Genomic DNA, 25,897 nt, shown 5'->3' on the forward strand with positions numbered 1-25,897 from the left:
GCTACTTCAGAGAACAGTATGGAAGTTTCTTAAAAAATGAAAAGTCTAGTTACCATATGATCCAACAATCCCACTTCTGGGATCTCCTTGCAGTCTGAGGGACTCTCAAGAGCCTTCTGCAACACCACAATTCAAAAGCATCAATTCTTTGGTGCTCAGCTTTCTTTATAGTCCAACTCTCACATCCATACATGACTACTGGAAAAAACCATAGCTTTGACCATATGGACCTTTGTTGGCAAAGTAATATCTCTGCTTTTTCATATGCTGTCTAGGTTTGTCATAGCTTTTCTTCCAAGGAGTGAGTGTCTTTTAATGTCATGGCTGCAGTCACCATCTGCAGTGATTTTGGAGCCCAAGAAAATAAAGTCTGTCACTGTTTCCATTGTTACCCCATGTATTTGCCATGAAGTGATGGGACCAGATCTTAGTTTTTTGAATGTTGAATTTGAAGCCAACTTTTTCATTCTCCTCTTTCACTTTCATCAAGAGGCTCTTTAGTTCTTTACTTTCTGCCATAAGGGTGGTGTCATCTGCATATCTGAGGTTATAGATATTTCTCCCGGCAATCTTGATTCCAGCTTGTGCTTCATCCAGCCCAGCATTTCTCATGATGTACTCTGCATAGAAGTTAAATAAGTAGGGTGACAATATACAGCCTTGACATACTTCTTTCACAATTTGGAACCAGTTCATTGTTTCATGTCTGGTTCTAACGTTGCTTCTTAACCTGTACACAGATTTCTCAGGAGCCAGGTAAGGTGCTCTGGTACTCCCATCTCTTGAAGGATTTTCCACAGTTTGTTGTGATCCACACAGTCAAAGGCTTTGGCGTAGTCAATAAAGCAGAAGTAGGCATTTTCTGGAATTCTCTTGCTTTTTCTATGATCCAACAGATGTTGGAAATTTGATCTCTGGTTCCTCTGCCTTTTCTAAATCCAGCTTGAACATCTGTAAGTTCTCGGTTCATGTACTGTTGAAGCCTGGCTTGGAGAATTTTGAGCATTACTTTACTAGTGTGTGAGATGAGTGCCAATCGTGTGGTAGTCTGAATATTCTTTGGCATTGCCTTTCTTTGGTATTGGCCAAGTATGTAGTACATCTTAATATATGGTTAGATAGCATCACTGACTCAATGGACATGAATTTCAGCAAACTCTGGGAGATAGTGAAGGACAGGGAAGCATGATGTGCTGCAGTCTATGGGGTCTCAAAGAGTCAGACATGATTTAGTGACTGAACAAGAAAAATGCAATATTTGGGACATATTTATACTGAAATTTGTACTCATTGTTTATCTGATTTTCAGGTTTAACTAGACATTCTGTATTTTACATGGCAAACCTATACCTACCCCATCTCAAAGTGAAGATCTTAGAGCCTTTGGCCTGCATGCCTTCTCTGCCCTCTGTGAATCAGTCCTACCCAGCATCTCTGCTCCCACCTCAACAGGCCTTTCACTTCCTTCTGGATGAAAACATCACCCATGGGCCAGGGCCACACACACTAGGCAGGCAGAATGAATGAATCAGCCCCGAACCGCAGTTTATTACCCTACTCAGGAAAACTTCTCTTCCCAGCTCCCTGTCACCTCACCCCTGGTCTCATGGGCCCAGCCTGTTACTCCCAGCCCAGATGTCTTCCTTGAAAGCCCTGCTTCCCTGGAGTCTGTAAATACTGGTCCTCTCTGGCCAGCTGACCTCTTTTCCCATATAGTACAACTGTGTTGTAAGGATGAAAGGAGACAGGAATAAAGAAAAATTTGATGTAAACACAAGAAGTACTCAACTTGTGATTGTCAAACAATGGTCTTATGACCACAATCTTGGGTAGATTTACAACCACAACTGCTCTGATTTTATCAGTTCATTTATTTTTCTAGGTTAGACTTTGTTTGAATGCACCAACTAAAAACCTGGAAGTCACTAGAGTATACAGTTGGCAACCAACTCTGTGGCTTGTTTTGAGTTGGAGTTGACTGTCTACCCAGCGTCCATTCCTTCTTTTTCACTCCCTAACAGAATTCTGATTTTGCTCAGGGATTCATCCATAAAGTAGGTACCTCAGCTCTAAAGATGGATGTAACTGATCATTGGTAACACCCTCTCCTGGCCAGCAATGGTTTCAGGACTGGGCAGGTGACCCAATACTGTGATTGAGTCATGAGGTGAAACTTTCCAGGGGTCTTCTAGAAAACCTCACCTAACTCCTAAGACAAAGTGCCAAGAATTGCTGGTCCCTCTTCTTCTCTGGATACCATCAGGACTGGGTTGGATGGCTAGATTGATGCTGCCATCTTGATATTAGCCTGAAATGAAGCTTGATGCTGAGGAAGGCAGAGTGAGAGCGACTACAGAGTTGGGACTTGAAGACACTGTGGACACTAGAGAACCACTGAATATTCTTCCTCTTGAAGCTGGTTTGGATAGGATCTTTACTACTTGGGTATGCACTTGCTGCTGCTGCTGCTGCTGCTGCTAAGTCGCTTCATTTGTCTCCGACTCTGTGTGACCCCATAGACGGCAGCCCACCAGGCTCCCTTGTCCCTGGGATTCTCCAGGCAAGAATACTGGAGTGGGTTGCCATTTCCTTCTCCAATGCATGAAAGTGAAAAGTGAAAGTGAAGTCGCTCTTGCAGCTTCTATTAAAAGGGAAAGTCAAAGGCAGACATTTAAAATTCTGAGATTCGCAGCAATAAATGTGGATCTATCTGTCTCGACTTCCATCCAAAGGGCAGACATTTGCTCATCCTTATTTCTCTATGGATATTGCCCACAGTAGGAGTGGAATTGATTAGTTTTCCCTTTTCTATGAGTTTGAATAAAAATAGCTCTAGTTTAATGTTTGTTGATGAACTGTTGAAAATAAGTTTACTCCTCCCTCAGGTGAAACCTTCATATTTAAGCATCTTCAGATCCACAAGAAACAGCACGTGATGTCTGAACTAACATACATTTTTCTCTGAAGCACAGGCAGAGGCCAGAGTCCCTCAGGCATCTTTAAGGTACTGAATCCCACAGCTCATGGCCAGAGCTCTGGGCCAATTATATTACACTCTGCTCTTAATGCCCTTGACGTTTCCTGCCCCCTTCACCTCCTCTGAGCGTTGAGTTAGCCCCCTGGCTTGGGGCTCCCACTTCGTAAACTCTACTACCTTCTCCTGTTTCAAGCATTTCCATAAACCTATACATCAGTTCTTCAGAAGAGGGCTGACTCTGGGCTGTTGACTCTGAAAAAGTGAGTTTGCGTCTCAGGGATTCCAAAATAGTATGGTAAAGCCACTAGAAACTAATGACATCTTAAATCCACCAGCAATGACACAACTAAAGAAGTGAATGGCTCCAAGCCAGGGGCTCTTATTTGAATGTGGTTAAGACATAGACACAGTAAAGGAGGAAAAGAAACTACAATATTGGATTAATCATGGACACTAATACAAACCAACGCATGGAACTGGCAAGAGGATAAAAACAGACATGCCAAAGCGAGGCCAATTCATTCCATAAATATTTACCGAGTGCCTACTGCCCTGTGCCAGGCATGACCACAAGTTGCTAAAAATACAAACCAAGTTCTGTTTCTGCCCTCAAGAGATTCCCAGTTTTCCTAGGGACAGACACATACATAATTTAAGATAAATCTTAAAGAATGAAAGAATTCACAAAGTGGGAAATGGGGGAGGTAGAAGTCATATACACAAGCCAATTCATATGGAATTCTCAGAGTAAACACGCAGGCTTTGCATTCAGGCAAAAAAATGGTGGCATAGAGAGAGAGTCGGGGCTGGTGGGTGAGGCTGGTTATGTTTGACCTTCCCTCCTGTTCCAAGGAATTTGACCTTCCACATGTAGCCAATGGATTTTGGTTGTTTGGGGGGTGAGTGGGGGGCTATTTATAGAATTATTTAAGCAAGGAAAAGATATCACCAAATTTGTGATTTCATTCTAGAGAAGTATCAATATGCAAAAATGTTCACTAAAATATGTGAAGAAGAAGTTGCAAAGTAGTTTTGAATATTTTCATTCCTAAACAATCTCTTTGAGGGATATTCACAAAAATGATAACTGTTTTTACCTCAAGGAAGTTAAGTCCATGAGTGGTTTTTCACCTTTGAACATCTGCATTTTTTAAATTCTTGTGAACATATATTACAGTGATGATTTTAAAAATGTGTGTGTGTGTGTTTAGAGATATGGATGGCATTTTTATAGGCTGAGACTAGCCATCAGGAAGGCCTATTACAAGACTGTCCTCATGGTTCTGGTGATATATGAACATCTGGATCAAGGCAGTGGGGACCAGGTGGGAGTAGCTTCTTGGACCAGAGGCAGAGTTGCCCAGTCTAGGTGACCACTCGGTATCAGGTTGGTGGGGAAAGGGATAAAGGAGTCAGAGATGACCCAAGGAATTGGACAGACCTGGGGCTAGAAGTCAAGGTTTGACTTCTTCCCTCATTGACTCAATGGACATGAGTTTGAGCAAACTCCAGGAGATAGTGAAGGACAGGGAAGCCTGGCATGCTGCAGTCTATGGGGTCATAAAGTGTTGGACACGACTTAACAACTGAACAAAAACAAATATTCACACTCCAGAGGTGGAGGCCAAGGCTAAGCCTTCCCTTCATAGAACTGCAGCAACGGACTCCCCGTGGCCCAGGGCCCACTTACAACACCCCACTGCCCACACCTATCCAGTCTTACCTGGAAACTCCCTGTCTGAACTCACCAGGCCTGCCTGGGAGAGCCAGGTTTATTATCAGAAGCTCACAAAGCTCAGCCTCTTCGAAGGCAATTAAAACTCCAGTGTGGGAGAGCTTTGGCACCAACTACTTTTTCCACCTAGCTGACTCTTACCATAGATGTAAGAGTCCACCAGCTCAACGTGGAGCCAAGTGGGAGATGAAAACAACTCACACTCTGCTGCTGTGTGACTGCGGCCCTCCACTCCCTCTGCCCCTTGCAATTCCCCAAAGCTCCCATTCAACAAGGAAAACATGGACCTGATTAGTGGGTTTGACGTGGGCCAAACAGTTGCAGCCCATTTTCATCTGACAGACAGGAGGAGCACCAATTTCCATCCAAAAAAGAAAAAAAAAAAAAAAAAAATGAGTGACAAGTCTAGAGCTGAGCTGCTGGGCTGAGGAGAAGGATTGCAAAGGAGAAAATTGCCTCCATTAAGTCAAATCCGTCCTGGGAGAGTGGGCTGCAGAATCAGTTCCAGGTCATCATTTGCATGATCACATTAATCTTTTTTTTTTTTTTCCAACTACATTTCTGTACCTCCCATCTAATAAAGTTGGGGTCCACTCCCCACTCACATAAGGATCGCCAGAACACGAGAAATAGGCAAAGTCTAACTATAGGCACCATTTACAACTAGTGGCATAGAAAGTGATCCAGCTCTAAATTCCAAAAAGGAAACAGTACTGTTTCAAAAAATAGGTAATTTGATAAATACAACTTTCAAACATTTAAGCATAAGGACTTTTGGCCTATATTGTGAGTGAGGCAAGACTAATTAGAAAACAAAACTTGGTCAGTGGTGTGCTCTTGCTGGTCCCCAAAAGCTGAATGGTAAATTATCAGGAATTTTGCAAGGTGGTTGACATCACGTTGGTAGCTGGAAATCAGCTACGGTGGAAGCATTTACACCATGGAAATTGGCAAATGCTCCAATTGTGATGGCCTCTCCTCCAGGCACTCGTAAGACATCTACCAGTACAGAACTATGATCCTCTTCATTTAAAGGTCTATTTATGTACACAATGGTGTGTGTGTGTGTATGTAAAAAGCCACAAAGTAAAATAGCTAAAATATTAACTGTATTAATTCCAGGTGATGTGACTAACAAGTTCTTTTATCTTCCTTTACTTTATATTTTTCCTACAGTGAATATGTATTCTTCATATAATAACCAACCTTCTGGCAAAGGGAGCAGTTCCTTTCCCTTCAGAGCTTTCTGACTCACTCCTTTCCTCTCCTTCCTTCTCTTTAAATTTCCTCCTTCTCTGACCTCCTAGGTTTTTATTGCCTGCATAGGGTGCTGCTGAAATTCCAAACTACTCCCCTAGTCCCAGGCAGGCAGAATGCCAAGTAAGGAGGCCAGGCGAGTGGGCGTCAGGCTCCAGGTGCTGGAGCCCAAACTCAGCCATTGTTGAGGGGGCGGGGAGACTGGCTCCTGCCCTGGGCACAAAGCTGGTACTGGTGATTTAACAGAAGAGCAGTGACCAGCGGGGGAGATCAGCAGTCTTGGCCCAGGTGACCCCATGCTCTGTAGATGGGACCACACCACCCCTCCAGGTATTCATATCTGTGTTCACCTGCTGCATACTGACCATTCCAGTAGATTTACAGAGCAGGGCGACCACTCTCAAAGTTCACAGCTAGTGCTTCACTGTCTCCTTGCTATGGTTGGGTGTTCTTTCAGTTTATCAGGCATCAACCCAGGCACGGAAAGCCCAAGTGATTTGCCCAAAGTCACTCAGCTTGGAGCAGAGCTGGGACAACAGTCCAGGTATTAATATTGAAGTTCAGGTTTTCTCCCTTGATTGTATCAAGTATGTCAGAAGACTCTGAATTTCTGACTGTATAGATTTTTGTGTTTTTTTTAAGTAAAAAGCATTTTGTGAATATACAGTGTAAGGGATTTTATTTATTTATTTTTACCAACTGTGTAGTTTGAATGAAACTTGAGCTCCTGTTAGAGCATGAGTAAAGAAGTCTAAGACAGAACTTTTGCGTACAGGAAAGGGGCTACTGATCCCTGACCCCAGCGGGACTTGGTTTTGGAACTTGAACTTGGTCTCTGTAGGAAAGTAAGATGATACTGTGTTTCTTCCTCCTTTCTAATATTTCTTGTTTGAGAGACTTTTGCGTGTGGGGTAAATGCTGGTATTATTGCTGGTGTTGCTTCTCCACCACTTTCACTTTCTAATCCCACAGACTGGGAATCTCAACACCCACCTGCTGCCTCCAAACTCCCCACCTCCCACAAGGTTAGAGGGCTTGGTGCACAGAGGGCTCCCTAACACTCCGTGGGGTCTATTCAAGCAGACAGAGGACAATGTGTATGTCCACCGTGCCTTCCAGGTCTGGTCGAGGGCCTCTTGGCTCTGGTTACTCAGCTGGCCTGCAGAAACTTCTGGTTGGCCTGTGACTGGCAGAGAGACCAGGCCCTGTGAAGAGGACTCCTTCCAAAATCAGGAGGGGGCTGCCCTGCAGGCAAAAGCTGCTCTAGAAACCCATGAGCAGCTTTAGAAGAAAGTCAGTGATGATTTCAAAATCCTATTGACCAACCCGTGGGCTAGAAAGGATTTAAAAAATTTATCCAATACCTTTGAATGCAGTCCCTGGGAGGTGAAGGAATCACCATGATATTTAAGACAGGGGCCATGTAGTTAGGGCTCTGGTACCCAGTCCTGCTCCCCTCAGTGCCAACTGGAGCATACCCACTTTTTTTTTATGTATATAGGGTTTTCTGAAGGACTTCCCTATAGCTCAAATGGTAAAGAATCTGCCTGCAATGTAGGAGACCAGGGTTCAATCCCTGGGTTGGGAAGATCCTCTGGAAAAGGGAATGGCAACCCACTCCAAGTGTTCTTGTCTAGACAATCCCATGGACAGAGAGCCTGGTGGGCTACAGGCCATGGGGTTGCAAAGAGTCAGACACGACTGAGTAACTAATACACACACATAGGGTTTTCTTATAAAAATCTTCTTTATAGAAAGGGTTACAGTGCCTTAAACACAGTAAGTTTGAAAGTTAACTCCTCTAATATAACCACATTTTAAAGAGGTTGAAGAAACTAAGGCCCAGTGAGACAAAGTTCAGGCAGAAGTGAGTGGAAGAGTCAGGTCTCTCCATTTTACCCATAGCCACTCTTGCTTCAACCGCCCTTTGACTTGGCAGGCTGTTGACCTTGGCTTCATGAAGCACTCATGTCTTTCTGGTCTACCATGGCCCTCGCTCTTGCTGGCGAGGAAATGATCTAATCGTTTTCAACTTTGGACCTGGCTCCATTACCTGCACTCGCCTTCTTGTTGACTTCGATTTCCTGTTGGTGGACCCTGGCCAATCCAACAGCAGACCTGCCAGACTCTTACCTCCTCATCCTCTGCCTCTCCACACAATGCAAATCTACATCAACTTTGGTGGTCCTGGGAATTGCCAAAACACCTCCATTGACCTGGAAGGGAATAGACTGTAATCAACTCAGGGCCTATACCTAGTCTGCCCTGACTCAATAAGCTTAGGGATGACAAGATAGCTATACACACATGATAAACACCAAAACATACTGCAGCATCCACCCACAGACTGAGACCCCCCCACCAAGAGTTCTGAATAGTTACATGAATAATAAAAGTCACAGATAATCCCTATATCATTCTCTGTTTCCTCTTTTGTCAAATATACAGTGGCAGAACTTCATCTACTGTCACAGAGAGTCTCAATTTATGAACAACAAATACTTTAAACTCAGAGGTTATTCCCAAGCAGTCTCATTAAATCGTGCCTATTTGTCACAACCAAAGAATTCTTCCCTTTACAAACTGCATCACTGCAGTGTTTCCTTTAACAGCAAGCTTCTCTAATGATTCAACCATGCACTCTTCTTTACACACGTGCCAAATTTTCAAGGCCACAACTCCTGCAAAATATGAGGTACAAAAAAATGAAAACAGTAGGCAAAAGAAAGTGAAAATACAGAAGACAAGACCCAGAACTGAGGCCACTGACAGCATATTTGCCTTTGTTTTCTAATCCTGAGAATCTAAGAAAGCTGCAGCTGCAGCAGAGAAACTGGCCGGGTTTGATACTTTGGACGTAAAGCATTCCTCCGAACGCAAGTATGTAGAGCTCTCTGACCCACTGAGTTTGGCTCACATCAGACGATTCAGGGGTGGCCATTGCTATGAGTGCCTCTCTCAAGGAATCTGACCCGGTCCAAGGAATCCCAGAGCCCTAAAGATCAGGGCAGTCTCTGCGCCTTTGGAGTAGCCAAGCCCTGTTTACAATTTCTAACCCCACTGACGGACAACTGCAGTCAGTGAACTAGAAATGGTGAGTGCCTCCTGGGTTACCTGAGACTGAAATCACTCAGGATGAATCCCCCAGCCCCAGACAAGTCCCCGAAACACTGTCTTCCCATTCAAATGGCAGCTGCCAATGAATCTCTCTGAGGCACACACAAGGGATACACCAATTGGCTCCATCCATTCCCCGAGGCTCACACATCTCACGGAGCCCAGTTTGGACATGCTTTCTTCCATCCTGGGGGAGACTCAAGCATGTGGGCGTGGTGTCAGACTCCGGGGCCTCTGACACTATCGCTTGGTCTTAAGAAGCTAAGAGAAAACTAAATCATCTGACACTTCTTCTTCATCCTCTTTTTTCTTCCACCAACAGAACAGGCTCCAAATGTGACCTACTTTTTCTTTCTTTGTGATTATGCAAAACTCACAAAGCTTTTCCTTGAGCCTGACTAATATTTTCAGTGACATGCTTTTCATCTTTTGGAAAAGAGGAGTCCACGTCAGCCTGCCAGAGCGCATAAGTCTTGGTGAAATGACTGAAGAGGTCAGATGTGTTACAAGGACTTCACTGGGGGACCCGTAAGAGACTTCACAGAGCGCAAGGAGGGGGGCGGTGTGAGAAACACAACAAAATCCAGATCCAGTTTCCTGAAAGGCATTAGTATTTTGTCTGCAAGTTTCCATCAGCAGGAATCAGGACCTTATTGATGAGCTAAGTGACTCCAAAGTTCCTCACCACAGCCGCGTCCTGTGACTGTGGACTCTGGCCCCACTGGAGCCTTGCCACACTCCCCAGACCACTTAGGCACATCCCAAGCTCTGCATTTTGCATTAAAAATGGACCTCTCCCAACTTCTCAGGGAATCAGAACACAACAGGGTTTTAAAATATCAGGAGGAACAATTAAAAAATAAAAGCCGAGCACCTAGCTTGGGTAGAAACCTGGCTCTATTAGTCAAAATTAAGTTGATACTGATTTTTTTTGCCCTATTTTTAAACTCCGAGGCTGTGCACTTCTTAACGTCTGACCAGCTGTCCTTTCCTGATCTTGAAATTCTGAATTACCATGGCTAGATGGAAAACATTTGCTTGGTGATTTTAGAAATGTCACCACTGGTCCAAAATCTGCCCCTAGGATTCTGATCCAAGCTTCCCTTTTATCCTCAGTGAGGTGAAACAGAGCCTGATAAATGTTTACTGGACAAATTGCTCGAAATAGAAACATTCGCAGCCTCGGGAGTCAACCGTGTTTGCTTCCATCCAGGTTAGTTCAGCTTCATGCCACATCCAGGCTGCCTGGTCAGCACTGACTCAAACACAAGCCACTCAAGTCTGAGGGGTCTGGAAAATCACCGTGTCAGGGAGGGACTCACCAGCCACATCTGCCCTCAGCAATGTGAGGACCCAGATTTCAAACTCATTGAACATTGCATCCCGTGTAGATTTAATTCCATCTCTACTACTGTGAAACAGTTCACATTCATTCATTCTGAAAGCATTTACTGAGCACCTCTAGGGCAGTGCTATGCTCAGCCAATACAAAGATGAAGAAAACAGGCACTGTCCCCCTCTTTAGAGAATCTGTGACAGTGAAGATCAGGATTGCAAGTGTTACATGAGGGAAAGAAGAGAGCGCTATTGGTTCTCAGCCTCTAGCTCTCCCTACCGGTGGTGCTGTTAGTCTGTCAATCGTGTCTGACTTTTTGCGGTCCCATGGACTGTAGCCCACCAGGCTCTTCTGTCCATGGAATTCTCCAGGCAAGAATACTAGAATGGGGAGCCATTCCTTTCTCCAGAGGATCTTCCGGACCCAGGGACTGAACCTGGGACTTCTGAATTGCAGGCAGATTCTTTACTGTCTGAGCCACCAGGGAAGCCCTCCCTACCTGTGGGCCCCTGTGAACTGTCCAGCCTACTATCTGTCCTTGCTCGGCACCATCAGTAATTCTTCATGCACCTGTTACATTTGGCAGGAAAGATCGGAGAGCAGCTCAGCAGCGTACCTGTAGACTCGGCATCCATTGACTCCCATCATTGCTTCAGTTCTGACCATGCTTTCAGTTCTAACCACCTATCTAGAATAGATAGTTCTAATCTATCTATTGCTAGTTCTCATCGTAGCATCTGAAAGGCCTCCCTGCCTCTTGCCATGATGGCTGGAGTGTGTTGCAAGCTGCCTGCCAGCCTGTCTTTCACTGCATTCCACCAGCCTTTGGAGACCCTGGTGCAGCTGTTTGCCTGAACCACAGCCAGCCATTACTAGATCCCTGTGATACGAAACCCTGCCCACCTCACCTAGTAGGTAGAGACTAACTCCAGGACCTGGTTCCGTGCACCTTGTACCAGCTATTCTCTTGCTGTTGGCTGAGCCAAGCCTCTAGGAGCAGTGAGAACTCAGATGGAAGCGTTGATCACACAGGTAAAAAAAGGCAAGGCTGGTAAGGAAATCACTGTTCCAAAGGAGTGGATCTGGTTGCTCCCAGCGTATTACTCTGCCTTCAAATATGTCACCAGAAAGTATTTGGCAGGGGATTTCTCTACCCAAAATGGGACAAAGGGAAAAATAGCTGAATAACAGTTGGCATAAGGGACCTGAATAAATCCTCTCAAAAAGTATGGGTTAGGAACAAACCAGGGAACAAGACAGGAGCCATGACCTCAGGCTCAAAGGAGATCATGCATGGAAAAGCAAGTGCCCACAGGAGAACCCTGAGCCTGCAGGCAGGCTCTACATGGCCACACTGCCCAGCTCTGCACTGACTGGCTGGTGGCGTGGCCACAGGCACTTATTTCATTTCTTTGGGCCTCTGTCCTCATCATTAAAACTGAAGATGATAAGGCCATTTGAAACCTTAAAGTAGTCCTCCTCTGACTTCAAGCTGGTGGATGGACCTTTTATTAAAACATAGTCAAAATGGGTCAGTATCTTAAAAAAAAAAAAATCACATGGGAGAAGAAACGAACACAAGACAGCGAGTCACCTAGTTTTGAAAAATCAAATGAGACAAAGAAAGGTTTGAACTGAGGAACAGGTACAGAGCAGCCAGACGTGTTCTACTTAGTTACAGTTACAAGAGCCGCCGGACTCAAGAGGGTTCCATTATCAGATGCATTTGAGAACTGCTGTCTGCTGCACGCTCTTTTTAGAGGCATCGTTCTTACTGAAGGCTCTAAGCAGTCCAGCACTATGGACTCCAGTTTAAGGCTTAAACCAGAGCTGCTAAAGCTTAGCTTACCGTGGAATTCTTTTTTATCTTTATTTATTGGCATCATTCAGAGTGCATCCCACCACCGTCAAGTGATTATTTTGGCTTCCCTGGTGGCTCAGATGGTAAAGAATCTGCCTATAATGCGGGAGACTCAGGTTTGATCCCTGGGTTGGGACGATCCCTTGGAAATGGGAATGGCAACCCACTCCAGTATTCTTGCCTGGAGAATCCCATGGACAGAGGAGCCTGGCGGGCTACAGTCCATAGGGTCACAAAGAGTCGGATACGACTGAAATGACTTAGCACACAGGCATCATTCAGAAGTGGACATCCAAGTTTCAGGTTGTGGAATACAGAACTATAAAGGTGGTGTTGTTTTTTTCCCCCTCTAAACATAAAGAAGCAAAAACCAACCAGGCATAATCTTAATTTACCATTTGGAAGCCTGAGCAACAGCTCACAGCTGGATACACATTCAAGGTCATCGCTGGCCTCGGCCTTCTCTTCCTTACTCACTGACCCTTAGGTCACTGCAAAGATATAGTCCAGCTGGGCGAAGCGGTGACCTCAGTCTTCACCAGCCATTTCTTATGGGGCCTCGGGACACACAGGATGCTGTCAGCAAACCAACCAACACAGACCTAAATCATGGTGATGTCTTCCTGCCTCGGGGACGCGCCTCTGCCTGCTCGGAGACTGCTCAGGGACAGTTAATTGCTTTTCAGCTCAGGCTACACAGCTTTCTCACATCCAGTATTCCCCAGGGTCATATTTTCTCAGGCTGCATTTTTCAGAGAATAGGGCAGTAGGAAGAGGAAAAAGGACTGAGGGTGAGCAGTGGTGGGCAGGAAACTGCTTTTTATCTTCATTGTGACTTAAATTACCATCTTCCAAATCCTTCACTTAAAACAATAATAATAAAAAAAAAAACACCTCTTTTCTCAGTTTTAGCTTTTGGGTACAAGGTTGAAGTTTTAAGCTCTAAACAAGAGGGAAGTATGGCCACTAATTCTCTAAGCGGGAGAACAAGCATCTTCCATGGAAGGTAGGAGGAGCTTCCTCTCCGGGCACTGATAGGACAGTGAACAGAAGTGTTGAAGGAGTGAACAGCAGGTGGACCACCTGGAACTCTGGGACGCGTCTCCTTGATGCTTCTGTCTTCAGTACTCCAGAGTCATACCGTCTCCCTTTCACATTTTGATTTTCAGTCGCTAAATCATGTCCAACTCTTTGCAACCCCATAGACTGCAGCACTCCAGGCTTCCCTGCTCTTCACTATCTTGTGGAATTTGCTCAGACTCATGACCATTGAGTCGGTGATGCCATCCAACCATCTCATCCTCTGTTGCCTCCTTCTCCTGCTCTCAGTCTTTCCCAGCATCAAGATCTTTTTCCAAGGAGTCGGCTCTTCACATCAGGTGGCCAAAGGAATGGAGCTTCAGCTTCAGCATCAGTCCTTCCAATGAATATTCACGGTTGATTTCCTTTAGGATGGACTGGTTTGATCTCCTTGCTGTCCAAGGGACTCTCAAGAGTCTTCTCTGACACCATAGTTCAAAAGCATCAATTCTTCAGTGTTCAGCCTTCTTTATGGTCCAATTCTCACATCCATACATGACTACTGGAAAAACCATAGCCTTGACTAGATGGACCTTTGTCGGCAAAGTAATGTCTCTGCTTTTTTAATATGCTGTCTAGATTTGTCATAGCTTTTCTTCCAAGGAGCAAGCGTCTTTCAATTTCATGTGACGCTTCTACTATGACCCATTATGCATTGATCTTTTATTTTATTATCAGAGGGATGCCTCTTTTCCTTTATTTTCAAATGCTTTGAAGATTTATTACGTCTAGTTGGCCACTTTCAACCTGCACTCACGTGACCGGCCTCAATGCATCTGGTTTTGCACCCACCTGGGTTGCAGGCACCTCTTGAACTGATTTGTAGATTTTTTACAAAGGGAATTGGTCCATGTTGGTGAGTGGATGTCTCCCTAGGGCAAGGAGAGTCTGAGACTTCCTATTCTGCCATCTTGCTGACATCATTTCCTTTCCATCACTCAGTTTCCATGTTCCTAATTTCACATTATATCTAAGAGCACACACGTCATTAAAATTCATATGACTTATTTGCCAGAGTAGTTCTTCCCCTCTATTTCCCTCCAGTGTGGCTTGTGAACATCACTCTCTTTTTGTAGAGGTGGTTATTGTTAAGAATCACGAGGCTCTTCATTTTTTTTATCTGCCCTAAATAGCTGATAAGGGCAGAGCTCCATACCTGCAGTGAATGATGGACTGCATCCTGGGGACTGGCCAGGAAGACTAGGAACTGCTTTCCTTAGGAAGCAGTTCAGGTTGACAGTCCAGTACCAGAGGGTCAGTGGGGGCTGTAACCCTTGCCATGAGGTGCTCTGTGGGCAGGAGCTGATGCTGTTAAGTTTCCCCCTGGTACTAAGAAGTACTGAGGCCTATTCTCAGAGCCTCTCAGCTTCCCAGAACACAGATAATGACATCTCAGTCACTGCCTTCACAAACCAGTAACTTTTATTCAAACAAAAAAGACGTTTCTGATTTCTCATAACTCCCTAAGTGCTTAAAAAAAAAATCACATTCTTAATTACCTGCTCTACTGAGCTCCACCTTGATTTCACATCAAATTATTCCCAGTCTGCTCATTGCTGTGGGGAAGTGTGTGGCACGGGGTGGGGGCAGGAGAGGAGGCTGAAAAATGCCTATAAATGTCAGGCCAAGTTTAAACACTCCAAATGCAAAAGACACTAGAGATAGCAGACTGGATTATCTCTCACATTCAGCCTTCCATTTACAGTCACCTCCCTCCCCAATCCTGATTTATTTAATGCTTCCATCTAATGAGCTTTGATTTGTGGCCAACCATTGTACTCAGCCAGCTGTACTGAAAACAACCATGACACATGGCTTCTATCAAAGTTGTTGTGTGACTATGAACTGGTTCAAACGTGGAGTAGTCACCTTAAAGGGAGGGAAAGGCCAATGCTGGCACAGACATGCTGGTAAATTTGGAAGGTAAGTCAGGCATCAGAGGGAGTCGCTGAGCAGAAAGGTGGATACCATGAAGGTGCTGAAGTTGTGACTCAAGCTTGGGCAGCTGAACAGGTGGCATTTGGCCAAGGCTTGTCCTCTCCATTGATCACCACTGTGGTTGTAGTCAGACCAACATCACAGAGAGCTGGGTCTTGAAGACTACTGGAGGTTGCCTCACTGGGTCAGCCCCTAGCCCTCGAAGAAGCACCTGGCTGTGAAACTCTTACAACAAGAATTAGTCTTGGTCAAACACATGTGGCTGAGGATGTGGAGAAACCAGAACCCTTGTACATTGTTGAGGGGCAGGTAAGGTGGTGCAGCTTCTATAGAAAAGTTGGGCAATTTCTTGAGAATATAAACATAAAATTACCATTTGTATTTTGAGGTATATACCCCCAAAGAACTGAAAATGGGCATTAAATAGAACTTGTACATGGATGTTGATGGCAGCACTGTTTACAATAGCCAGCAGGTGGAAACAGCTTAGATGTCCATCAACTGAAGAACGAATAAACAAAATGTGCTATGTCCACACTGCTGCTGCTGCTGCTAAGTCGCTTCAGTCGTGTCCGACTCTGTGCGACCCCACAGACGGCAGCCCACCAGGCTCCCCCGTCCCTGGGATTCTCCAGGCAAGAACACTGGAGTGGGTTGCCATTTCTGCTATGTCCACACAGTGGAATATTATTCAACAATTAAGAGGAATGACACATGTTACAACATGGATAAACCTTGAATACATTATGCTAAGTGAAAGAAGGTGGTTACAAAAGATCATGTATTGTATAACATGATTTCATTGATATGAAATATCCGAAGAGACAAATCCATGGATACAGAGAGCAGATTACTGGTTGGTTGCCAGGAGTTAGGGAGGGACTGCTTAATGGGAATGAGGTTTCCTTTTGGGATAATGAAAAAGCTCTGGAACTAGACAGCAGTGATGACTACACAACACTGTGAATGTACTTAATGTCAGTTTAAAATGGTTAAGCAGTCACTTTTATGCTTTGTGTGTTTTACCACACGCACACATAAAAGAATTACTCTTGGTCAATTATGCGCCTGCCCTACCCTCAGCTTTTGTTCTGTGCTTGCTGGTGCTCACCTCTGATTCTGCCCTTGGCCAATGCTTCTTGGACTTCCTGTGCATCTTAGTCTAGATATCGTGCCAGTGATTTCCTAGTGTCAGATCCTCGGTCTGGCCCCGACCTCCACTTGCTCACATGGGGCCTTCAGCTCCTGTCTTACCCCAATATACAACCAAGAGAATGTGGTTACCACTTCAGTCTGCTAAATAGTACTGCTGCTCAATCAGTCTGGTATTTACACAAAAATAGAAACAGTACTCTTGCCTGGAAAATCCCATGAGCAGAGGAGCCTGGTAGGCTGCAGTCCATGGGGTCACTAAGAGTCGGACACGACTGAGCAACTTCACTTCCACTTTTCACTTTCATGCATTGGAGAAGGAAATGGCAACCCACTCCAGCATTCTTGCCTGGAGAATCCCAGGGATGGAGCCTGGTGGGCTGCCATCTATGGGGCCGCACAGAGTTGGACACGACTGAAGCAACTTAGCAGCAGCAGCAGCAGCAGTAGAGTCTATTCTATTATTCTGCTCAAAACATAATCCTCAAGCCCCATGACAGATATCCAGAAGCTCTGTCTGAATATTAATTGGCCATGGAGCCTCAATATAATGGCTCACAAATTCTCAGTTATTTTTTTGGTGCCATGAAAATTTTTGAATGAGTTGTCTTCTTTCGACCATCTCCAGAAAGTAAGAAACTGCCTATTAAGCCAGTGTGTATGAATTGGTGGACTGTTAATATTCAAGTGAACTTTCTCCTGTAACATTTAACCAATTGGCATGAGATGCAGGCAGCGAACACGTAGTCTTCAAGGCATTGTGTCTATGGAATCCCATTATATGCTTGTTTACATAAAATCCAGATGTCCAAACGCCCAGAGATTCTGGCTCAGGAAATCTCCATAAGGTCTCTTTGGCTCTTACACCTGATCCTTTAACGTCTGCTGCAAACTCTCCCACAGTAAATATCAACTTGGCCACAAACTTACCCTCCATCTTTCCCAGAGCTATAGACCTCAATGTCCCCCTGCAGCTCCAAACCCTCCCTAGGTAGAGGTCAGATGGGAGAAGGTACCAGGTATAGTCCTGAGCCTTAAGCTCTCTCCTTTTTCTCTCTGAGACCTCTCATGCAAACTTCAGCATCACATTTCCAACCATCTTCAGGACATCTCTAATGGGATGCTCTGACAAATCTGACTTAGACATGCCTCCCTTTTTTCCCCACAAGCATACCAACATTCTAATTATTCAGATTCTGGGTGTCATCTTTACTTTCTCCTTCTCTTTTACTTCCCCACACTTATTTCTTTCCTTTAGAACGTTTCTCAGACTCTTTTTCTTCTGGACTCTCACTGCTACCACCCATTGGAAGAATCTGACTTCCTCCTCCCCACCCTGCAGTCAGTCATCAGGCTAATAACCAGACTGCTAGCATACTGCTGCTCTTGTCATTTTTCCATTTTGGTGGCTTTTCCTTGTGGTTGCTTCCCATGTTATCTTCGTAAATTAACAATCTACAACATCACATTTGAATTTTCCATCCTGGCATTCAGGACTCCTGACAAGTCGGCCCCATCGTATCACCCGACAGCTCCTACACAGCACCACCCTGTCACCCCACCCCTCTGCTGCTCACACCACCAACAGAGCCAACACATTCCCAGCCCACAGCTTCTGCTCCACCGCTGGCTCCTGAATTGCCCTTCCTCCCTCCTCCGCTGGGTCATTTATTCAACAAGTGTTATTGCAACCACTGTGCACTGGAGACTAAGTGCTTAGGACACCTAGGTGGACAAAAGAATGATCTCTTGGGATCCCTTGGGACATTTACATTCACTTGCTCTATCCATATCTTCCTCACCCTATTCTTTGACATCTAGCTCCCCTTTCTCCCAAACGTCTTCTTGATAAACCTAGGCATGTCCCATTTTTTCCCTAAATTTACTGTTCATACTACTTATTGTTGGCATCCTATGACTCAGTTCACCAGGATATATTGTCTTATATCGCTCTCTGATTATTCCTCTAAGCTTGTTTCATGGAAACTGCTGAAGTTGGTTCACACCTTCAACTGCGTTTGGTTCACTATTGTTCAAGCACCTAGAATGCTGCTTGCACATTTCCTAAGAATCACTCCCAGTGCGTGATGGATGCTCAGTAAATATATGTTTTAATGCAACTGTGCCTGAGTTCAACATAAGAGCCACCACTCCAGTGGCACTTCATCCATTAAGGGCAATCCTCCTCTACTTCAGCTCTGCTTTCTTAAGGAGGTGCAATATTGGCCAAGAAACACCCTCCAGACTCTTCCCTCCTGCTTCACCTAGAGCAAGACGCCCTCAAGCCTCTGCTGGCAGAAGCCTGAAAGTGCAGGGGCTTCCCAGGTGACTCAGTGGTAGAGAGTCAGCCTGCCGATCCAGGAGACCTGAGTCTGATCCCTGGGTTGGGAAGATTCCCTGGAGAAGGGAATGGCAACCCACTCCAGTATTTTTGCCAAGGGAATTCCATGGAAAGAGAAGCCTGGTGGGCTACAGTCCATGGGGTCAAAAAGAGTCAGACACGACTGAGCAACTCAACAAGATTGGATTATATCTCCTCTTGGAAATTCAGGATGCATTTACTTATCTTTGATCATGTTTTTTGTTTTTAGGCATCGGAACAAATAACAAAGATGTGGCCCCTGCTGTCATCCAACTTAACCTATTAATACTTCTGAGAAGCCCTTCAGTAAAGAGATTTTGGATTTGTTCACTTGTGTTTTCCCAAACCTTATCCACTAGAAGCACCTAAAACATCCTATGGACCACACCTGGGGCTTCAGGTGAGAGGGCTAGCCAATCCGGCTAAACCGAAGTCTGGGGTGAAAGAGCAAAGAACAGATTTTTAAACTTCATATTAGGAAGCTTTGCTCCCCTGGAAGCCTCACTCCCCTGGAAGCCTCCTCAAAGAGCCTGGTGAGTGTGCACCAACAGCTGTTCTAATGCATCCTTGTTAAAACACAGTGTGGTTGTTAGTAGGGTAGTCCCAGCGCACTCAGCAGCTAGTCACGCTGTTCCCTCTCAGGAGCCCAGAAATAACAATGGGGATGACAGAGTAAGAAGGTGGGGGAGTGGGTGGGCACAGACAAAGGGAGGTGGAAGCTGGTGACTAGAAGTTCTGGCTGTGGGGGCTAGAGGATGGTGGGTTATAAGCCTTGCTTACGGGGTTAGAATTGGGGCTAAGTGAACGGCTCAGAGAGGGTGAGAACCTGCTGGAAACAGAGGAGGAGGAGTGGGGAGGTGAAGACAGTCACGCGGGACCAGGAACAGACTGTAATGAGAGAACCCATGGGGAGCGAGGGGAGGTGGAGGCTGCTTGGGAAGAGCAGAGTTCTTGCTCTGACACTTTATTACTCTAGCAGTTTTGTAAAGATTTTTTTTTTTTGGATGTGGGTCATTTTATTGTTTTGTCTTTACCGAATTTGTTACAATATTGCTTCTGTTTTATCTTTTGGGGTTTTTGGCCCCAAGGCACATGGATCTTAGCTCCCTGACCAGGGATCAAATCCGCACCCTTGGAAGGTGAAGTCTTAACCACTGGACCACAAGGGAAGTCCGTCGAGCATTTTGTTTTTAAGGCAGAGACCATACACTTCCCATATGTTAGGAGAAAGTGGGTAGATTTTGAAATGGACACACTTATCTACCTGGAATGCCCTCTCTGCCCTTCTGCCGTAGGAGAGAGAAGATGGGTAAGAGGATGGAGGGGAAGGAGGGAGGGAAGGAGAGAAGGGAGAAGGCGGGCAGGGAGGAAAACTTTTACAAAAACCACATTTTTGGAAGACTCAAAATTAGAGGATTTCCCAATTGAAGATGACACATGACCATGGGATTGTATCAGGCAGACCTGTCCAGGGCCCATGTATGAGAAGGCATAGCCTGCCAGCGGCCATCACCTTCCCATCATGTCCCCTGTCCGCAGCCCAAGCCACCCTTAGGCAAGTCACACCTCCGGACCAGAGCCGGATCCCCAGCTCCACCATCCCCCACCTCTACCGTCTGAGCTCTGGGGCTAGAGGGGTCGCCCTACCCCGCCTCCGCCTCCCCCGCAAGCACCCCGGGTCTTTCTCTCCCCAGTGTGGCCCACGCAGTTGAAGGCAGGTTGCCTTCCAAGGTGCTCTGAATTATTCACTGACTGAACGAGATTTGTCGAGCCCGCTAAGTGTCAGGTTCAGAGAAGATAATGAAATACAAGTACCTTAAGTTCCAGGCCCTCAAGAAGTTTAGGCTGCACTGCGGGTGAGAACAGGAGGAGGCGATGGCAACCCACTCCAGTACTCTTGCCTGGAGAATCCCATGGACAGAGGAGCCTGGTAGGCTGCAGTCCATGGGGTCATGAAGAGTCGGACATGACTGAGCGACTTCACTTTCACTTTTCACTTTCATGCATTGGAGAAGGAAATGGCAACCCACTCCAGTGTTCTTGCCTGGAGAATCCCAGGGACGGGGGAGCCTGATGGGCTGCCGTCTATGGGGTTGCACAGAGTTGGACACAACTGAAGTGACTTAGCAGCAGCAGCAGCAGCAGGTGAGAACAGGAGGAGGCAACTCCCAGGTGAGGAGCCTGTGAACCCAGGGGGGCTTGTGGACAGAGCTGCCAGCAGACAGGCCAACAAGATGCACCAAACAGACGAGACCCCGGGCTGGGCAGTGACTGCCGCAAGCAGAAGGGACCTGACATGTGGGATGAATTAGGGAGACAGGCAGGAGCTGGAATGAGCAGCGCAATAAAAACAAGAGTTAATTCACCCTCAGAAGCCAGAACACTCCACAGGGCGTGAGGTTGGGCTGATGGGCCCTGGCTGACCCCTTCTCCTGATGTAGGGCTCCCAGAAAAACCACAGGCCCACATGACTGGCGGGTCTTCGGGTGGGAGTGGGGAGGAAAGAGACAGAGTCAGGACTGATCTCAAGCACACTCAGGACATGGAAACTCTGATGCTTTGGTTGAACCCACAGCAATACCACCCTGACCATTCTGTTTCATGCTGAGACTTTTTCCTAAGAAGGTGCTGAGTGTCACGTCAGCCAATAGGCCGTCCTAGCCCCTGGGAACTGCCATTAGCATAGTCTTAATACACTGGAACCTGCTGACCCCTGTCACCCCTGATTTGACATAAAAGTCTAAAAGGCATACAGTGCTGCTTTTATTTTGTGTTTTCATATTTGTTTAATTAACTGGGTTACTCATCACATTGAGGGTTCTTCCAACTCCTCCCCCTGAGGGACATTGTGTATTTTTTTTTCTTGGCCACCCAGCTCCATGGACTTGTACGGAGTCCCCACTCCCACCCATGTCGTGTTTAAGGTCACCACAGGGACAGCCAGGACCCAAGTCCACGAGTGGGTGCAGAGAATGGCCCTCTCACTGTGGACTTGGCATCTGGGAGTCGTTTACAAGGAGCTCTCTGCAGGGGGCAGCACTGAGCGGTCAGGAGCAGCAGGATAGTGTCCAGGCAGAGCCCAGCGTCCACAGACCAGCCCTGTGAGCTGCCTGGCTGTCATCCCAAAGTCCACCTGGATTCCTCTCCCATTCTGATCTTTAGGCCTTGTTGGCTCTGTGGGCTGCCCAACATCCTTTCAATAAATACTTTTCCTGCTTCAAGCATCTGGAGGAAATCCCTTCCTCCACCAAGCAGCAGGATGTCCCACCACTGACCTGGCGGCAGCCCCTTGGCGTGCCCGGGGCCGCACGGGGGCCAATGGCATGGCCGGTCAGCGCTGGTATGAGGTCTTCTCCAGCTCTCTCCCTTCCTTTGATCTAACTGCCCACCAAATAGTAAGGGGATATGATAATGGTAAACGAAATGGCTGTTGCCTTAAGGGGGATGATCGCCTTTCTGTAGCTGGCCTTTAGAAAAACTCTGAAAGTTTCTGAACCCCCATCTTAACCTTGAGCCTCATTCCCAAAGGTCTCTGATGTCAACGGTAAGCATGTGACCTTGAGCTCCACATGGGCACATGCAGACAAACACCAGGTCCCAGAGGCACCCTGCCGCCTCTCCCTACAGTGCTTCACCTGAACTCATCTTCTTTTACTGCCTTGCCTTTCCTCATCAGAACTAACCTTTTCCTGTCCCCTTCCCGTACAGCCCTGGGGCCATCTGAAGGTCTAAATTACAGACATTAACACCTTAGTGGCCAGCAATTTAATAGTCATTTTAAGAAATCTGAAGTCAAGAGTCTTCTGTACCTAATCTGTAGACCTCAAAATTTGGACCCTGTTTGTCAGAACTGGAATCAATGTGGGCAGCTCTTTACACCACATCCAGCTCTTCAGAGCAGTGAGCAAATGACCTTGTAGTCCAGCCTGCTATGCCCAACCTTCCCCTCCCCTCACTGCACAGCCAGCCAGGCTATCTTCACCAGCTGCTAAAATCTGCCACTCAGAAGCTGTTATTCCGTCTCACAGAGAGACTGGCAAATTGTTCCTGGAAACAGGGCGGGGGCATGGTTTCCCTTCCACTGAATCTATTATTCATATTAGGTTTGGTCCTTTTTAAGAATGTTTACTTTGAGAGAACAAAGCCTGTTAACTTCGGTTGTCCATTTTCATCTACAAAAAAATAGAACATACCACCTAAAGATTAAGGAAAATAAAAGAAAGTCATATAGTCTAAAGTCTACTGATGAGTGAACTTGGAGCCTCCAGGAGCATTTGTGGTTGTTTTCAGTTGCTGTCGTTTCCGACCCCATGGACTGCAGCATGCCAGGCTACCCTGTCCTTCACCGTCTCCCAGAGTTTGCTCCAACTCATGTCCATCAAGTCAGTGATGCCATCCAACCATCTCATCCTCTGTCACCCCTTCTCCTCCTGCCCTCAATCTTTCCCAGCATCAGGGTCTTTTCCAAGGAGTTGGCTCTTCGCATCAAGTGGCCCAAGTATTGGAGCATAATGTGCTCAAAAGAGGGGAGAAGGAGGCAGAATACAGCTGTCTGATCAGCTTTTTGCAGGTGATATTTGGACAAAATAGGGTATTCTACGTGTACTACCTTCAAATCCTTATAGGACCACTTCCTCCAAAACGCTGGAGCAAACAGCCACCGCAGACTTCCAAGCCCAGATAAACTTCTTCAGGGTTCATGTTTCCATTTTTACCCCCATCCATTCTTCCTATGTTATAATTTGCTCTTGTCTACAACAAAAAACCATCTAGAAATAGTAGTGGAAGACAAGGCAGTTCAGACCCCCAAACAAATGAGGGGCTGCTTGTCATTGATGGTGAACTAGACCACAAGTTCTGAACGTCTGTGGTTTGTCCATAGGGTGGACCCTGGGAAACCTCCAAAGGGCGGTCATCAGCTGGCCACGGGGACGGCTACCCTGTCATTGACTGCGCTGCCTGTAATTTACAAGCAGGATACTCCACATCACACAGCCCCAGTATCCTCCTCTGTGCTTTTTATAACACAGATGCTGAGTTTTCGCTGAACCAGCCCTTACTCGTCCAAGCCTCAGTTAGTCTGTTGTATAACATATGTAGATTGGTATTTTTATTGACTTCTGAAATACACCAAATATTGTTCAAGGAGGAGTTTGGTGTCATTTCACAGAAATGCTTAAGTCCTCCATTACAAGCACTGGAAAAGGACTTCAGTGGTCATGTAATTTAATCTTCTCATCTGTCCGATGCTTCAGAAATGAGGCTAGGAGAGCTGAGTATTTGCAGATCACTCTAAGAAGAGTCATAATCAGAGTCCTGGCTTTCTGATTTCTGAACCAGAGGTCTTTTCACTTAGAGAGACCAAAATTTTAAAGGCATGCTTTATCGGCCATGGCAAAAGAAAAAGGAATAAAGTTACTTAAAATACAGAAAGAAGCTAGAAGCCAGATGATAACCAATTAAGTTAATATACCTTCTCAATTAAACCCTCTACACAGAAGCCAAACTGTGGAATTTGCATTACTCTGCTCATCTTTCAAAAGAATTCCTAATGCACTGTGGAGTGACCCAAAGGTGAAGAAAGAGAGGAAAAAGGCACAAAGAACTTTGAAAGTCCAGCCTCGGACCCCTATGCCCAGCGCACAGAGAAATGCCCTTCGACTTGCCTCTCCTCCAGTGACCCAAGGCTACAGCGGGCATTGGGCCTCCTCACCCCTGTGGTCCACAGCAGGATGGGGTGGGGGACATAGCAGGACTCAGGTCCCTAACAGCTGTCTACTTCTGAGGAAAGAGAGCATAGTGGTCGATGAGGGACTGGTTTCCAATGGCTGCCAGCAGAAGCTGAAAGGCACTACATTAAGCCCAACATCATTATTATTAAACCTACAATTTAAAACCAATTATGCTTCGCAGAAGACTGCAGCCTTCATTTAAACCACTCCTGGAGGAAAATAAAAAGCCCGTTATACAGAGTTCAAGGCAAGCTATAGAAGCGCTTATGTCACACGAAGCTGGAACTTGGGCACAAATTAATAATTGTAACCCTGGGGTTCCCACTCAGATGGAAGCAGGACAATGGAAAGCAAATGCTACGGAATAAAAACAAGATGCAAACATCCTCTTTTTAAATGAAAAACAGCTAGTTCTCTTTGCAATTTCAAGATAAATTTACCTATTTGCCTGAGTGGGGAAAAGTCTGACATAAAACTCAGAGACCCTAAGCTGGTAGCCAGGCCCCCAATGGTATTGGCTGGTCCAAAAAAAAAAAAAAAAAAAAACCCCAAGGCAGGGTGTGGGGGAATCATTTGCTAGACATCTAGGAATCAGGGTTTTCCATGCAAAAATTCTGAATTTGAAGCTTCGCTTGATGAATCAGGTTATCCAGGAACACTGTGGCAATGACTGTCTAGAGCCAAGGCTTGGTTGTTGTCAACTTGAGATGGATGGATGGATCAGTACACGCCCTCTGTTCACCCCAGTCGCCACCACTCCCTATTGCCTCCCAAGAGAGACCCTGTATCTGTTGCCTCTTATTATCTTTTAAAGGGTGACAAAGAAAGTGAAATATTCCTTACAATGGCATCTTTATCAAAAGTGTTCTTGTACTAGTCTCACTTCATTTATTTATAGTCTCCATATGACATATCTTAGACATTCGATTGCTTGATTCCTGACCCAAATCTTCTTTAGGAAACAAATATCCTGCAGTTGCTGAAAGTGAGTCATAAAGGAAGTCGATTTCAATTTGAATAATATTTACCAAGTGCGTGCTGGGTTCAGGAGACTGCACTGGGCCCTGGGGGAGGGATTCAAAGAGAATTAGGGCCCATCATTTCACTGTGGGCATTCCAGCTCAAAAACCCTGGAGAAGATGATGTCATAAGAAAGGTATAAACCACTGTGGGGTTCAGAGGCAGCAGAACCACATCTGGCTGGGAAAAGCTACATGGAAGAAATAGCGCTTGGAATGGGCTTTGAGGAAGGGATGGCATTTTGACAAGTGAACAAGGAAAGCAAGAGAGAGCTGCTTAAGAGGGAACAAGGTGAGCATTTGCAAAGGCAAACACCCGCATACACCCAGA

The 25,897-nt window shown here is 45.8% G+C and overlaps 1 protein-coding gene across 6 annotated transcripts in view; it reads right to left on the reverse strand.

Moving 5' to 3' along the window:
- The window catches only part of PDZD2 (PDZ domain containing 2), a 404,920-nt gene that overhangs the window by 279,892 nt on the left and 99,131 nt on the right, over positions 1–25,897 (reverse strand). Inside the window, exon 2 of one of the 6 annotated variants that reach the window (XM_027520459.1) lies at positions 8,103–8,185. The exons of the other annotated variants lie outside the window; for them this stretch is intronic. The gene's annotated coding sequence lies outside the window, so the exon portion shown is untranslated. The remainder of the gene's footprint in view (positions 1–8,102; positions 8,186–25,897) is intronic. 6 annotated transcript variants of the gene reach the window in all.

This window comes from Bos indicus x Bos taurus, chromosome 20, assembly GCF_003369695.1.
Source record: "Bos indicus x Bos taurus breed Angus x Brahman F1 hybrid chromosome 20, Bos_hybrid_MaternalHap_v2.0, whole genome shotgun sequence".
In the NCBI taxonomy this organism is placed as follows: domain Eukaryota; kingdom Metazoa; phylum Chordata; class Mammalia; order Artiodactyla; family Bovidae; genus Bos; species Bos indicus x Bos taurus.